This window comes from Rutidosis leptorrhynchoides, chromosome 2 (genome assembly GCF_046630445.1).
Source record: "Rutidosis leptorrhynchoides isolate AG116_Rl617_1_P2 chromosome 2, CSIRO_AGI_Rlap_v1, whole genome shotgun sequence".
NCBI classification, from domain to species: Eukaryota; Viridiplantae; Streptophyta; class Magnoliopsida; order Asterales; family Asteraceae; genus Rutidosis; species Rutidosis leptorrhynchoides.
Window position 1 is genome coordinate 633,006,058 of NC_092334.1, and position 16,049 is coordinate 633,022,106.

Here is a 16,049-nt window from a genome sequence, read left to right on the forward strand (position 1 = left end):
AGAAGGGTTGTTTCTTATGGTGCTCCGAGTAAGAGGACTAAGGGTCCGAGTGTGAGCACGGGTGGTACGCGGACGAGTATATCGAATTCTAACGCGTCTAGATGTTACAATGGTGGCATGAGGGGTCACAAGTCTTGGGAATGTTCGATGCTGTTTGAGTTTGAGTTGTTAATGCCTTGTGTTGTGCATATTGTTGTTATGGGTGACGTTCCTAATGGAAGTACCCTATGGTGACGTTTGATTGTCGGGCGAAGGGCGTAAGACTTGGTGCAACCAAGCATTCCTTGATATTTGAGAAATGTTTCTACCAAGCCACGGAAATGGTTTTGGTGTTCGATTGTTAAGCGCGTGTTCGCTTTTATGTTGAAGTGATGAACCATGAGGTTCGTCGGGTGGTTGGAACCCTTGAGATCGAGTGTTTTTAATCTCGATGTGTGTTGGTAATGGAGTCTACATGATGCAACATTAGGTGCCTCTTTTATACCTACTAGCGTGGTGTTCGACTCCGATTGTGTTGTGGTACGCTTTCGTTCAAAGTGTATAAGGATTGGTTAAAATCCTTCGTGAACTCGAGGTTAGAGCGAGATGTGGTGATGGGTCGTGTGTACCCAATCGTTGGTAAAGTCTACATTTGGTAGCACTGTACGGTAGTACGAGTTATGGATATGGAACGTAGTTCCAAGTGGGGGAGTTACACTCCCGCACGAGGAAGTTTTAGGGTGAGATTTCGGATAGTGCTTATGGTAGATCCGAAACTTGTGTTGGGACCTAGTTTTTGGTCGATTTGTGGTGGAGTACAATTTTGGTTCAAGTTGTACTATTGGTTTGGATTTAAATTACCACCGAGGTGGTAATGTGGTAAATCTCATTGAGAGATAATGGATGTGTTTGGCGAGCAAGGTGAAATCCCTCGGTTAAGGGATGTGTGTGTGTCGGATTCTCTTTTAGAGAATTATTGTTTGGTTCCTATGTTTGATATAGGTGGTTCTTGCTCGATTGTGGGTGGTTAGTGGTATCCGTTAGGGTTCCCCATAGTGTAGCAGAGCGCGATGTTGCACTACTCGATGTTTGAGGCCAAGTGCGTATGAGATTGGTGAAGCATGACCTTCGGGGTCCGCTGACTTCATCATGGTATTGTTGATTGGTGGAGCATGACCTTCGGGGTCCGCTGACTTCATCATGGAATTATATCGGTGAAGCATGACCGTTGACGGGGTCCGCTGACTTCATCGGGTGTTGAGTGATCTATCGGTTGTTTTATACACCGATGGTGGGATCGTGAGGACCATGTTGTGTGATTAGGGATGCGATAGCCGTGTTTCGCTCACATGTTGTTACGGGTGTGACAATAGTCAATTTTGTACACCTTAGGTTTAGCGTTGCCATAGTCGTTTTGGGCGCTTTTGGTTTTAGCCGTTGGATTTTGATGCTATGGTAGTTGCGTATAGGTCGTATTGCGCACTACAAGGGATGTTAGTGATTAATGTTATCCGTAAGGATTTGTTTGGTTCGGTCTTCATCGTTTCGGATTGTTGACTTTAAGTTGAGACTTGGTTGCTTTTAGCGTTGTCCTTGGTAAAGGTACGCTAAGGAATTGATATCTCGGTACGAGATGGGTCGAGTTTTTCCCGATATGGGAAATTTAGCAGGTTTCAGTGCTCGGATTGTGGTTTTGATAAATCACGGTTGACGACTTTAGTTGTTGAAAGTGATCCATTGGGAAGAATGGTCTAGGAAAGTTCGTATTGGGACTTGAGTGAGGATCGTTAAGCAGGTCCGGATTGTTTAAGTGGAGAAGATCACGAGGACGTGATCGAGTTTAAGTGGGGGAGAGTTGTAAGACCCAAATATTTATTGTAGATAATGTATTTATGGTGTACTATGCATGTATGAAGTGTACGAAGCATGTACGTGTTGCTTGCTCGAACGTTGGAGGAAACTGGACATTGTCTGAAGTGACAAGGAGTGTACGTATCTTTTCAACCCCAAATAAAGTTGGTGTTAATGTTTCAAAGCCTTACCTTTGGAAAGAAAATCTTATTACGTTTCCAACGATATTTGATTCATCGAAAACGGAGCTACGGTCAAAAAGTTATGGCCAAAACAAGTTTCTGAAATCTGACCTGCAGAGTGGAGCGGCGCTCCACAATGTGGCGCGGCGCGCCGAATGGGTCAGAAGCAATTTTCAGCCTTTTTAAAGGCTTTAAATGAAGGGTACTTTGGTCTTTTCACTTGGGGACGGTTTGGGGTCATCAAAACTGATCCTTTGATCAGTTTGGATCACATTCTCACCCACCACAAACACTCTCTTCAAACCCTAGTGAGAGAAACCCACTTTTAGTGAGAGAGAGCTTGATTTGGAGAAGAAGGAGTTGGATTCTCACCAAAGCTCGGGTATCAAAGTTGTTCCACTCGTCAACGGCATCATTTTGGCGGTATTGGTAAGTTCTAACTCCGAATTTCATTGTTGATTTTGCTATTCAAAGTTAGGGTTTGAACTTGATTTGTTGATAAACCCATTTAGACTCATGAAGTGACTTTAGTGATGCTAGTAATCGGGTTTATTGTTATTGTTGGTGGATTTCGGTTTGGTGAACAAATTGGTTATGTTTAGAACTTGAAATTGGGTTTAATCACTAGGTTTAGTGATTGTGGAAGTATTGAAACCTATTTAGGGTTATTTGGTTGACTAACTTTGACTTTGGGTCAAATTAGGGTTTGGTGGTGATTATGACCCAATTGGCGATTTAACAAAGTTTATAAACTTAAAATGGATTAAGTTGAAGTGTTAAACCGAGTTAAATATGTTTTGGTGTCAAAACTTGCTAATAGCGTGATATTGACTTCTTATGGGTCAAACTAGGGTTTAAGTGTCATTTTGGGCAAGATAGGTGTTTAACACCTATGATCGGGTTTAATTGGCGTATTAAGACCATTCTCACTTGTGTTAGTGATTATTGGTTAATTTTGGGCGCGTTTTGTACTTGGAAGTGCATTTGGGTCAAATTTGCACTAAGTGTCAATTTGGGTTGATTTGTGAATCCATTCTAAGTGTATTGTTGTAATTATGATAATAGAATAGGTATTTTCTATTGGCGAGTTGCGGATTATTTGGAAGCTTTCATCAAGACTTCAAGGTGAGTGTTAATATCCTATATGCATATGTATGTGTAGGATGGGTGCGGGTCGGGTGAAGTGATTCTCAGCTATAGAGCTCACTTCACATATAGGTGGATTTGATGGACTTGTGCATAGGTCCAATTGGCACGGTTGTGCGTTTTGGTTGACTACCTTTGGCAAAGTACACATTTTGGGTGTACGTTATCACACGTGGTTGTGAGTGGAATAATTATGCGTGTATGTATGTAATATATTTAATTGTATTGTACGAATGTGGTATTGTCGCGTTGTTTAAGACACCACGTTCTATGAAACGAGTAGTATTGTCGCGGTGTTTAAGACACTACTCATTGTGGAATTGACGAGTAGTATTGTCGCGGTGTTTAAGACACTACTCATTGTGGAATTGACGAGTAGTATTGTCGCGGTGTTTAAGACACTACTCATTGTGTAATTGACTTGTGGTATTGTCGCGGTGTTTAAGACACCACAATGTCATGGGAGTGGAAGTGTCGCGGTGTTCAAGACACCACTCATTGTATTGAATGAAGTGTGGATTCGTCGCGGTGTTTAAGACGCCACATTGTTGTAAGGGTGAGTTAGTCGCGGTGTTTAAGACATCACCCGGGAGACTAGTGATTACGCGGTGTGTAAGTAACACTAGTGGATGTTATGAACTCCAACGGACTTTCATGTACCGTTCTCTTGTGTACTTGGTTAACCATGGTTGTATGAGTTATGTATTGGCATATTTAATTATGAACTATATGCTTTTGGTATTGCTAGCTATTGTGGACTTGCGGTTATTGGTATATGCATGATATGTTGCATGATTGTCGAATTGCTAATTCGTGATTAATGTTGTGTTGTCGTGATGTAGTTAACCCTCCGGGGGTAGTTATTGGCGTTGTTCACATTGACGTTGGTGAACTTACCTTATTGATGGTATTATTAGCTTGTTGCTTAGTGATCGTATGGTATACTTAGATTAGCTTGCCTTTAGGCTTGGACGCTCCGGTATGCGGTATTTGTTTATTTATGTGGCGTGTCCATTTTATGCATATATATGTATGTAGTATATTATCATTCACTAAGCGTTAGCTTACCCTCTCGTTGTTGACTCTTTTTATAGATTGCATGCGGACGTTGACTCGGGTAAGCGCGGGGACTAGAAGACTTGCATAGTTGCTTTAGAGGCTTGCTTTTGGATTGTTTAGGATTGGGTAGCGTATCCCCAATCTCCATGCTCGGCCTTGTTTCGTATTAAGAGTCCTATGGTCAAAAATTGTATTTTGATACTTAAAGGGTAATTTGGGTCGATGTGGGCCCCGCTTCGTAAACTTAATTTTATTAATTGAACGTGCTAGTTTTTATATATAGAACGTATGGTTAAAAGTGTTACGCCTAAAAGTGTCGGGAACTAGTCAAACATTTTCGTTAAATTGACTTCCGGGGACAGCGGGCTGTCCAGGTGGTTTGGCGCGCCGCGCACCCACCTGGCGCGCCGCGCAAATGAACTGCACCAGAATTTTTTTTTTTTTAGTTGTAAATTTTGACGGGGTTTTGTCGTGGATTGGTTTGGGTTGTTACAAAAAACACATACATGATTTTTGTATTAATTGGTTTAAGAAATTGTGTTAATTGACAATTTATACATATGAGAAAAATATTATACGGTAATAATTGAAATATACTGTAATTATATTATATTATTTATATTTATATTGTGGATTAAATTAAATAGAGAAAGAAAAGTATATAAAATTGCAGTATGTATCATAACAGATACGGAGTATATGCGAAACAGGCCGCACGTGAGCAAGCTGTCTGTTCCTAATCCCACTGTGACTTTGGGATTACTGTTGTCTAGGGGACTTTCAATTTGTCAATCTAGAATTATGATACTCCGTATTTCTTTCATGGTTTTATATGTGTTTATAGAATTAATAACGACATTTTTAAACATCTTTAAAGTATAATAAGTTGCTTCAAATTAACACATTGCTACATCAACATCACGTCAATATTTCTTTCTTATCACTCACTCATCACATTTCACTATTCATCACTATCACACGCCACTACAGAGAATATGCTTTTTTTGTGACGAGTATATTTGTGATCAAATATGTTGGTGATTTTAATGTTATCCAACATTCATTTTAGCTAATTGTGGTTTATTTGAATGCAAGAATTGACTAGTTATACTTAACAATGGGTTTTGAGAGTGTGGAGTACACACCCGTTGTGAAAAATAAAAGGGCTCCCATACTCACATCCAAGATTGGTTGTGAATTTTTTTTTTTTATAACGGAGTAATTAGTTATTGTTACAAATAAAAGGGCGCCCATACTCCCATAGCTGAAGGAACAAACACATTTAAAAACAACCTACCAACTAGCTACATTACATTTTTACATATTAAAATCTAAAATAGAATTTAAATACTTACGAAGTAATGAAATTAATAGCAATAAAACAGCCGATCATCATCTAACATCCTAAATTACCACTATTCGAATCCACTACTATGTTTAACCTTCGTTCCACTTTCGAGAACTCATTGCAACAACAACAAATAAACCACCTTTCATTAGCAACGGGTAACCAAACACAAAAACAGTACTTGTGCATAACACGTGACATATGTTTCATGTTTACCATTATAAGAAATTTTGTAATTTTGTACCGTCCCCCAAAATACCTAAAGTGTTCGTCTCCAATGTGTTTTATAACTCCATTTGCATTTCGGTAAAATCAAGTTACTTGATGCATCCCAATTTTGTAGCCCGAACAAGCCAGCGACCTCTATGTACAAATCTTCATATGACCCTAGGGCCGTGAGGTCAAGTGTTCGACCCGCCCATTAAAATCTTACTATGGCCCGTTTCGACCCATGACCCATTTTCCTCAGAAGATCCCCGAACAGAACCATTCTGTAGAACAACCGAAGCATCCGTATCGCCAGAACCACTATCCGATAACTGCTCTTCGGTCAATATCGGTTGACCAAACAACACAAACATTGTTTTTTTCTTATCCTTTTCTTCATCTTTCTTTTTATAACTTGTTTTTAGGTTTTGGGTACCCATGGTCAACAAACAGGATACATTTTCATCACGTTTATGTAATGGAAACCGGCTTAACGTGTCGTGACCCGTTAGCCCATTTGGAAATGGTTGCATTTGGTTGAATTGGAGACGGTGGTCTAGCCCGAAAAGTGACCTATGCCTGGCTCCCTGTATGCTTGATGGCATTGTAAGCAGGGGAAAATTGGGTGCTAGCGGAAACCGAAGCCGCTTTCTTGGAGGTGAAAACGGAGAAAGATGAATCGCTGGCATACTTGCGACCAACTCAACCAACCACGGGTTGACCCGTTTCACGTTTTGTAGTAATTCAGGCTCGTCCCAAGCTACCTAAATTGGGGACAAACATAAAAACATTAGACAATGACCCAAATATAATTTTTTTAACAACAAACACACACCATTTTTGTCCACAACGGGACTTGAACTTACAACCTCAAGGTTGATGAGTTCCTTCATACCGTTGGGCCAGAAGCCCTTTGGTACCCAAATATGAATTTGTGCGAATTAAATCAAGAAGTTGATATAGATTTATACCTGAAGAAGCCTCCAAGGTGAATTAGGCCAACGAATTTGATCTTCAACTTGAACAGACGAAATTGTACCCATAAACCAGCTAATTCTGGATGAATCTTCAGCCTCGAAAGCCATTTTAAACCGCATACCAGGACACCATTGAATCTTCATTGCAACTTTAACTGTAGACGCCTTAACACAAAACTTCGGTGTGCTAGCCCGCGGGTAGTAAACAACTTCGAACTCCTGCCCGTTAGCCGCCCGGTTTACAGCTTCAACCACAGATTCTGCACTCACTTTGCAGCTTAAATTCTCGCTTTCGGGTTTAATTCTAACAAATCCACCACCATATATGGACGAAACACTCGGCATCTCAAAAAAACCTCCACCGATTCTTCTTTTCGCTCTCCGAATCCCAACACAAAGATCACCATTGTTAAAAGATGCTTCTTATGGTTAACGAATTTGCTCCAACCGGTTGTTAAAAGATGCCGTCGTGGATTCCCTCTATAGATATGTCGAAACTTCCATATCCGACCATGAACATCCTTTGCTAAAATAGTCTGAACCGGCGGTTCAGCTGTATAGTTCAAGCGCGGAAAAATAGTTTCCGCACAGTATCTGGGGACGGAGAATCCGCCCCCATTATTAGCATCAGATTGTGTCAATGTCTTCGCAAACGTAGAGGGTTTTTCTTTATTTCCATTTCGTATACAATCAAACCCTAAAAAGTAACTATCATCATTTTCTAAATCACAATCATATTGATTTTGTAATGGAAGAAGTCGAATTTTAGCATAGACTTCGTCTGTGTCAGCATCCGCCATAAATTTAATGGCGGACACCTGACACAGAAAGTACGGTGGAATCTTTCTGAAACCACCGAAATCGATGTTTCTGGCACCTGAATGCTCAGCATGACCCTGAGGAATATACAAGACTTTAGAGTTTAATGGGGGCATTTGCACCATACCACCAGCACAAGCATGCCATAACTGTGAATCCTGATGGGAAAATAATCACAACGGGTAATCTACAAAGCGGAAACAAACCAGTTTGACAAGCATTTCCCGACCCGTATGAACCTGTGAGGAAACTAACAAACAAGCTATATCAAAACCAACCTAAATCAGTCCCCAAATCTGTTCCAAATCAGTAGCTAAACAATAATCAAGCACACACTAAAACACGAGACTTTTTACGTGGAAAACCCCTCAAAATCGAGAGTAAAAACCACGGGACTCGTAAGCCACTTAAATTCCACTATCATCAACAAAGAGAGCAATACAATAATCCTTATCTAGATCAAATAGAGGTATATAACATCATCATACTCTTGAACAACAATAATCAACAAGTATATGAAGAAATTAAAGACAAAAGATGAAAGATTCACCCAATAAACTGCTCTCTGTTCCAGCAGCAAAATCACAACCTACAGACCTTATTAGACGAATTCAACGGTTGAAAATGTTGGCACTAATGTCAGGAAGACACAGCCAAAAAATTGAGAAGATTCAACGGTCGGATCTCCGGGGATCGTCGATTTTCTGAACTGCTGTATTTTTAGACGGAAATTGAGAATCTCTCTTTTTCTTTTTGATCTCTCTGATCTATCTACTCTCTTAATTAATGAATACAGCTGCACAACTTTAAATTAAAGATGCCCCTTGATTGTTGACCAAGTCAAACAATCAACTGGGCTTAATTTGTTGGGCTTGGGCTAACCACATAATTGGAAACCAAATAAAAAAACCCAACAAATCTCCCCCTTTCCAATTATGAGGAAGGGATCGCCATCCCGGCGATCGAGCAACATACCTTAAGCTTCTCACTTGCTAAAGCCTTTGTGAACATGTCGGAACCATTATCATCGGTATGAACTTTATCAAGTTCAAACGAACCATCTTCAAGACGTTCTCTAATCCAATGATACCGCACATCTATATGTTTTGTCCGCTTATGATACATAGAATTTCTAGCCAAATGAATCGCACTCTCATTATCACAAAGAACCACATATCGTGATTGCTTAAAACCAAGGTCTTGTAGAAACCTTTTCATCCACAATAGTTCTTTGCACGCTTCTGTTGCTGCCATATACTCAGCCTCGGTTGTAGACAATGCAACACACTTTTGTAACCTTGATTGCCATGAAACTGCTCCCCCTGCGAAACTCATCAAATATCCAGAAGTGGATTTCATGTTATCTTTGTTTCCTGCCATATCTGAGTCTGTATAACCAACGAGCATCGGCTCTCCATTTCCGAATGTGATACCTAACTTTGAAGTACCTCGTAAGTATCTCATAATCCATTTAACCGCTTCCCAATGCTTCTTACCCGGATTTGACATAAACCGACTAACAACACCTACCGCATGAGCTATATCAGGCCTAGTACACACCATAGCATACATCAAGCTACCAACCGCCGAAGCATATGGAACTTTATCCATCTCCTCAACATCCTCCTTTGAAGAAGGGCAATCTCTATCTGTTAGCTTAAAGTTTGTAGTAAGAGGGGAACTAACCACTTTAGCATTCTTCATGTTGAACCTACTAAGCACCTTTTCAATGTATTGCTCTTGTGATATATGTAACGTCTTAGCACCTCTATCTCTAGAAATTTGAATGCCAAGAATCTATTTTGCTGGCCCCAAGTCTTTCATAGCAAAAGACTTGCTCAATTCTCGCTTCAACTGCGCAATTCTTTTAATATTTTTACCAACAATCAACATATCATCAACGTATAACAACATTATGATGAAATCATCATCACCAAACCTCTGAAAGAAAACACAATGATCTGAAGTTGTCTTTCGGAAGCCTTGCTTTCCTATAACCGACTCAAACTTCTTATACCACTGTCTCGGTGCTTGCTTCAACCCATATAGACTTTTCTGAAGTCTACAAACATAATTTTCTTTACCCTTAACCCAAAAACCTTCAGGTTGCATCATGTAGATTTCCTTATCCAAATCACAGTGAAGAAAAGCAGTCTTGACATCCATCTGTTCAACCTCAAGATCAAGACTAGCAGCTAACCCAAGAACCACTCGAATAGATCCCATCTTCACGACCGGAGAGAAAATCTCATCAAAATCAATACCCTTTTTCTGGCTAAATCCTTTAACGACTAACCTAGCTTTGTATCTTGGTTGTGAAGTAAGCTCATCTGTCTTCACTTTGAATACCCATTTGTTTCTCAAAGCTCTCTTGCCTTTAGGTAACTTCACCAGCTCATAAGTATTGTTCTCTTGTAAAGAATTCATCTCATCTTGCATAGCTTCACCCCACTCTTTCTTATGCTCATCTTTCATTGCTTCTGAATAACATTCTGGCTCTCCCCCATCAGTAACTAATACATACTCATCAGCAGAATATCTAACAGAAGGATGACGGTCTCGGGTAGACCGCCTAAGTGGGACAAATGGGGGCACATCTGGTACTGGAATCTCTACCTGCTCCGGAGCATAATCATCATCAGTACCATGTTCATCATTATGAACATCATCTCTAACATGTTGTGGAGTAACTGGATCCAAATCAACAAGATCAGCACTAGTTTGAGGAACTGAATCTGTCTTCTCAACATCTTTTAACATCTGATCTTCTGTAAAAACAACATCTCGGTTTCGTACAAGTTTCTTCTGAACTGGATCATATAACCTGTACCCAAAATCATCTTCACCATAGCCGAGGAATACACATGGCTTAGTCTTCATATCAAGCTTTGACCTCTCATCTTTGGGAACATGAACAAAAGCTTTACATCCAAAAACTCGTAAATGACGGTAAGAAACATCTTTGCCGCTCCAAACCCTGTTAGGAACATCAAAACGCAAAGGAACACAAGGGGTTAGATTAATAATATGAACTGCCGTATTTAAAGCCTCACCCCAAAAGGAATCGGACAACCCTGCATGTGAAAGCAAACATCTAACTCTCTCAACCAAAGTTCTGTTCATCCTCTATGCTAAGCCATTCAACTGAGGTGTCTTTGGTGGAGTCTTTTGATGCCGAAACCATTCTCCTTACAGTAAGCATCAAATCTGCCAATGTATTCACCGCCATTATCAGTCCGAATACACTTGAGTTTCTTTCCCGTTTGCCTTTCAACTAGTGTATGAAATTCTTTAAACTTTTCAAATACTTGATCCTTTGACTTTAAGGTATAAACCCACACCTTCCTGGAATGATCATCGATGAATGTAACAAAGTAGGAACATCCACCAAGTGTCCTAGTCTTCATAGGCCCACAAACATCCGAATGAACTAGATCAAGTACGTTCTCCATTCGAAAAGGAGAATGACTCTTAAACGCAACTCTGGTCTGTTTCCCTGCCAAACAGTGAGAACACTTACTCAAATCAATACCACTAACACCCGACAACACATTCTTCTTGAACAAGATAGACATCCCCTTTTCACTCATGTGGCCAAGTCTTTTATGCCACAACTCAGTAGAATCAACATTGTCCACTGCGTTAACAATGTTCTGGATGATCTTCGGACGCGTGATGTATAATCTTGAGTCTTTCTTGCCTCTTCCCACTATCATAGAACCAAGAGTTAGTTTCCAAATACCATTACCAAAACCGTTATAATAACCATCATCATCAAGAATGCCTGTTGAAATAACATTAAGTCTCATATCCGGAACATGTTTTACATTATGCAAAACTAACTCCATTCCCGTGTCAAATTTCAAACAAACATCTCCAATACCAACGATCTTTGATAACCCGGCATTACCCATCCTAGCAAATCCATAGTCACCTGGAGTGTAAGATGAGAAGTGATCTCTACAAATTGCAACATGACATGTAGCACCGCTATCAACAATCCAACTCGTGTCATCATGAGTAAGATTAATCATATCATAATCAATACAAAAAAAGAATTCATCCGTAATAGTGTTAACTTCAACCTTATCATCATCACCACCATCACTTTTCTTTTATTTATTCTTGTCATATGCCTTTTTCTTCTCATTCTTCAACTTTGGACGATACCACTTTGTGTGCCCCTTTTCATGACAATTATAACACTCAACATTAGCAAATTTACCTTTGCGTGAGCTGCTACGATGATTGCCTCTTTTACTCTGACCTATACTATGACTTCTCCCCCGCGTTTCTGTGACCAAGATATCTGACTGTGAAGAGGAACCTTGTGAATTTATTCTCATCTCTTCATTCAAAATACTACCCTTAGCCAATTCCATGGTGATAGTACCATTCGGTGCAGAGTTGGACAAAGATGTCCTAAAAGTCTCCCAAGAGTCCGGTAATGTACCAAGTAACCAGAGACCCTGAATCTCATCCTCAAACTTGATACCCATACCTGGAAGCTGATTTATAATACCCTGATATGCATTTAGGTGATATGAATAGGAGTCCCATCATGATACTTCAAAGCCATCATCTGCTTAATTAAGAACAACTTGTTATTCCCAGTCTTTCGTTCATATAACTGCTCAAGCTTTTTCCATAAGGCTTTAGCATCAGTCTCCCCAGTAATATGATTCACAACATTATCATCAACCCACTGCCGAATATACCCACATACTTGTCTATGCAAAATTTTCCATTGAGCATCAGATTTTTCCTCAGGTTTATCCTCAGTAAAAACAGGCAAATAATAATCTTTCACATAAAGAAGATCTTCCATTTTACCTTTCCAAACATGATAATTTGAACCATTTAAACTAATCATTTTACTTGTATTAGCTTCCATCTTTCACACAAGTCAAATCAAATAACCTAGCTCTAGATACCAATTTGATGGGAAAATAATCACAACGGGTAATCTACAAAGCGGAAACAAACCCGTTTGACAAGCATTTCCCGACCCGTATGAACCTGTGAGGAAACTAACAAACAAGCTATATCAAAACCAATCCAAATCAGTCCCCAAATCTGTTCCAAATCAGTAGCTAAACAATAATCAAGCACACACTAAAACACGAGACTTTTTACGTGGAAAATCCCTCAAAATCGAGAGTAAAAACCACGGGACTCGTAAGCCACTTAAATTCCACTATCATCAACAAAGAGAGCAATACAATAATCCTTCTCTAGATCAACTAGAGGTATACAACATCATCATACTCTTGAACAACAATAATCAACAAGTATATGAAGAAATTAAAGACAAAAGATGAAAGATTCACCCAATAAACTGCTCTCTGTTCCAGCAGCAAAATCACGACCTATAGACCTTATTAGACGAATTCAACGGTTGAAAATGTTGGCACTAATGTCAGGAAGACACAGCCCAAAAATTGAGAAGATTCAACGGTCGGATCTCCGGGGATCGTCGATTTTCTGAACTGCTGTATTTTTAGACGGAAATTGAGAATCTCTCTTTTTCTTTTTGATCTCTCTGATCTATCTACTCTCTTAATTAATGAATACAGCTGCACAACTTCAAATTAAAGATGCCCCTTGATGGTTGACCAAGTCAAACAATCAATTGGGCTTAATTTGTTGGACTTGGGCTAACCACATAATTGAAAACCAAATAAAAAACCCAACAAATCCAAGCTTGTTTCCACTTCATTCATTGGTAACTTCACATAATTCATCGCATTAATCATAGCTAGCCTTTAATATCTGATAATTAACCTGAGAAACAAAGAACCTATATGTTAGTTTTTCATATCTGCATTCTTATCTTATATAGACCTAAAAAAGTACTAGTTAATAATATACAAAATACGTACGGATTAATATAAACCAAATTACACAACTTTGAAAAAATAATAATAATAATAATAATAATGTACCTACAGTAGAATATGAAAGCAGTTAAAATTTGAAGTCCCATTTTGTATTGCTAAAATTGGGAGTTGAAATGAGATTTAAATTCAAATGGTAAATAAAAATAAGTGGAGAAATGGAGGTGCAGGTGAATGGTTTAATAAGTAGGGGTTAAAAGAATATAAGCAGAGAGAGAGAGACATAAACGGTCATTCACCGGAAGCTTCGTTAACACTAACAGACAGATACATATAAACAAGTCTGTATGTATTGTATTTTATGTCATCATGTGTACGAATCGAGAGATTTTTACAGGGTTTGTTAAGTTATTGATTCCAGTATACCAATTTCCCAGTATTTCGTTATCTCATCCTTTAGAAAAAAAAATAGTTAACTAACACCCATTAACTCTTGCATTATTGCTCATTTAGCTCTTTATCAATGATAAATGATATTCTGTAATAGAAGATTAATGGTATGATAATCCGTAGGATATACCGAGTATTAATTTGTCTATGCATTTTGATATGGCTTTCGACCAAAATGCCTCAAACAAACTATAATGATTCGTGCTGGAAAAAAAATTGTTAAAATTCCATCGCAAGTCGCAAGGTGCCTTTGCGACCTTGCGACTTGGGCTTGCGACCATGTCAACTACGGGTTGCAGGGTGCTCTTGCGGCCTTGCGGTCTGGGCGCGAACGTGTATGATCGAAAATTTTCAGATCACGATAACTTTTGATATGTAGATCGTATATAGGCTCCGATTTTTTTTTTTATTATTGAAAGTGTGTATTTTTTTGGGGATCTATTTGTTATTAAAACCGAACTCTCAATTTTTACTCAAAAGACGACTGTGTGATGACCCGGAAATTTCCGACTAAATTTAAATTTAATCTGTATATGTTTCCGACACTATAAGCAAAGTCTGTAATATTGAGTCTCGAAATTCTTGAAATCTATATTCATGTAACCAATTGACCCTTGACTATTCCCGACGATTCACGAACAACTATTTGTAAATGATTATATATATATATATATATATTTAAATGTACATATATATATATATATAATAATTTGAAATATAATTTGAAACAATAAAATATAAGTTAAATATTTAAAACCAAATATGTAAAATAACATGCAAGATAATAATGTTGTTGTTAAGATAAATAAATCTTTATATACAAATATAAGTGACTTCTATACATAATTATTATTATTGTAATTTCTAATATGAAATAATATAATATAATATAGTAAATAGATATAAAATGATTATATATATATATAACATTATAATGTATTCATATTTACATGAGGTAACTAATATGCAAACACAATTACATAATATTAAATATAAAATGTGTAAATATTAAACATTCAGTATATGTTATTATATAATATATTACGATTCATAATTAATAATAAATAATATTAAGATATTCAATTAAGTTATGAATTTAAGATATAACTACTAAGGTAATATTATTACCACTTTCAAAATGATATCAACATTAGCATTTCTAATATCAGTATAATAAATATATAACATATAAATATAGAATTTGATATATATAAATATTATCATTAATATTATTATTATCCTTATTAATACTAAAATAATTAGTATTGTTATTATTATTATTATCATTAATAGTATTATTATTATTATCAAATTCACTAAAATTATTTTTATTGTGACTTATTAGTATTATTACTCTTATTATTATTATTATTATTATTATTAGAAATGTAATTATTATTAATATAATTATAATTATTAATTATTAATATTAATATTTAATATTTAATATAGATATATAATATCAAACGTACAATTTAGAATCTGATTCAGTTCCATATATCTATCAAGCTACAATGCGTTTTTTGTTTGTGTCCTCAATCTGTTTAACGTCCAATTCAATTAACCAAGAATCTGATAAAGCACGATAGCAACTAGTTTATTTTTTTTTATTTTTTTTTCCTTTCGTCCTTGTAAATCATCCTGTCGATGTCATTATCTTTAAAAGCCAGTGATTTCTCTGTATTCATAACAGACTCAATCCACTTTACACAAACAACATCAATTACGATCACAATTAACAGTTTAATTTAATAGAAAAGATTTAAAACTGCACGATACCTCTGTTTCTTGTTATTTTTCTAAAAACCTCAAAAACGAATCCTATTTTAAATTCTATAAATGCAGCGATGCTAGAAAACTTTCACTTAAACTTTCTGGAAAGTTTCAAATGCCAATTTTTCGTATCGAACTTTAATTTGGAGGTCAAACTTTCGATTTCAAAAGTCAAAGGAAACGTTCTTCACAAAAATTCGATATCAATATGTTGTTTTAGGTTCAATTAAGGATCCAGGTAGTTTCTGAAATAGTTTTGCAATCTTTGTTATGTTGGAAACTTTGTTTAAAACTGTCTTGATTCCTCAATCAGAGTTTGAGTTCTATTTGAGTGTTCTTCGCTAATTATTCTGTTACTGATTTGATTTTTTTTTTATTGATATGATAATTTTCATCACTCACTAGAAATTGTTTTCTGTTT

General features: G+C 37.3%; 1 pseudogene; it reads right to left on the bottom strand.

Moving 5' to 3' along the window:
• Positions 1 to 5,479: 5,479 nt before the first annotated feature.
• On the bottom strand, positions 5,480 to 13,324 carry LOC139893647 (auxin response factor 18-like; annotated as a pseudogene).
• Between the last annotated feature and the right edge of the window lie 2,725 nt (positions 13,325 to 16,049).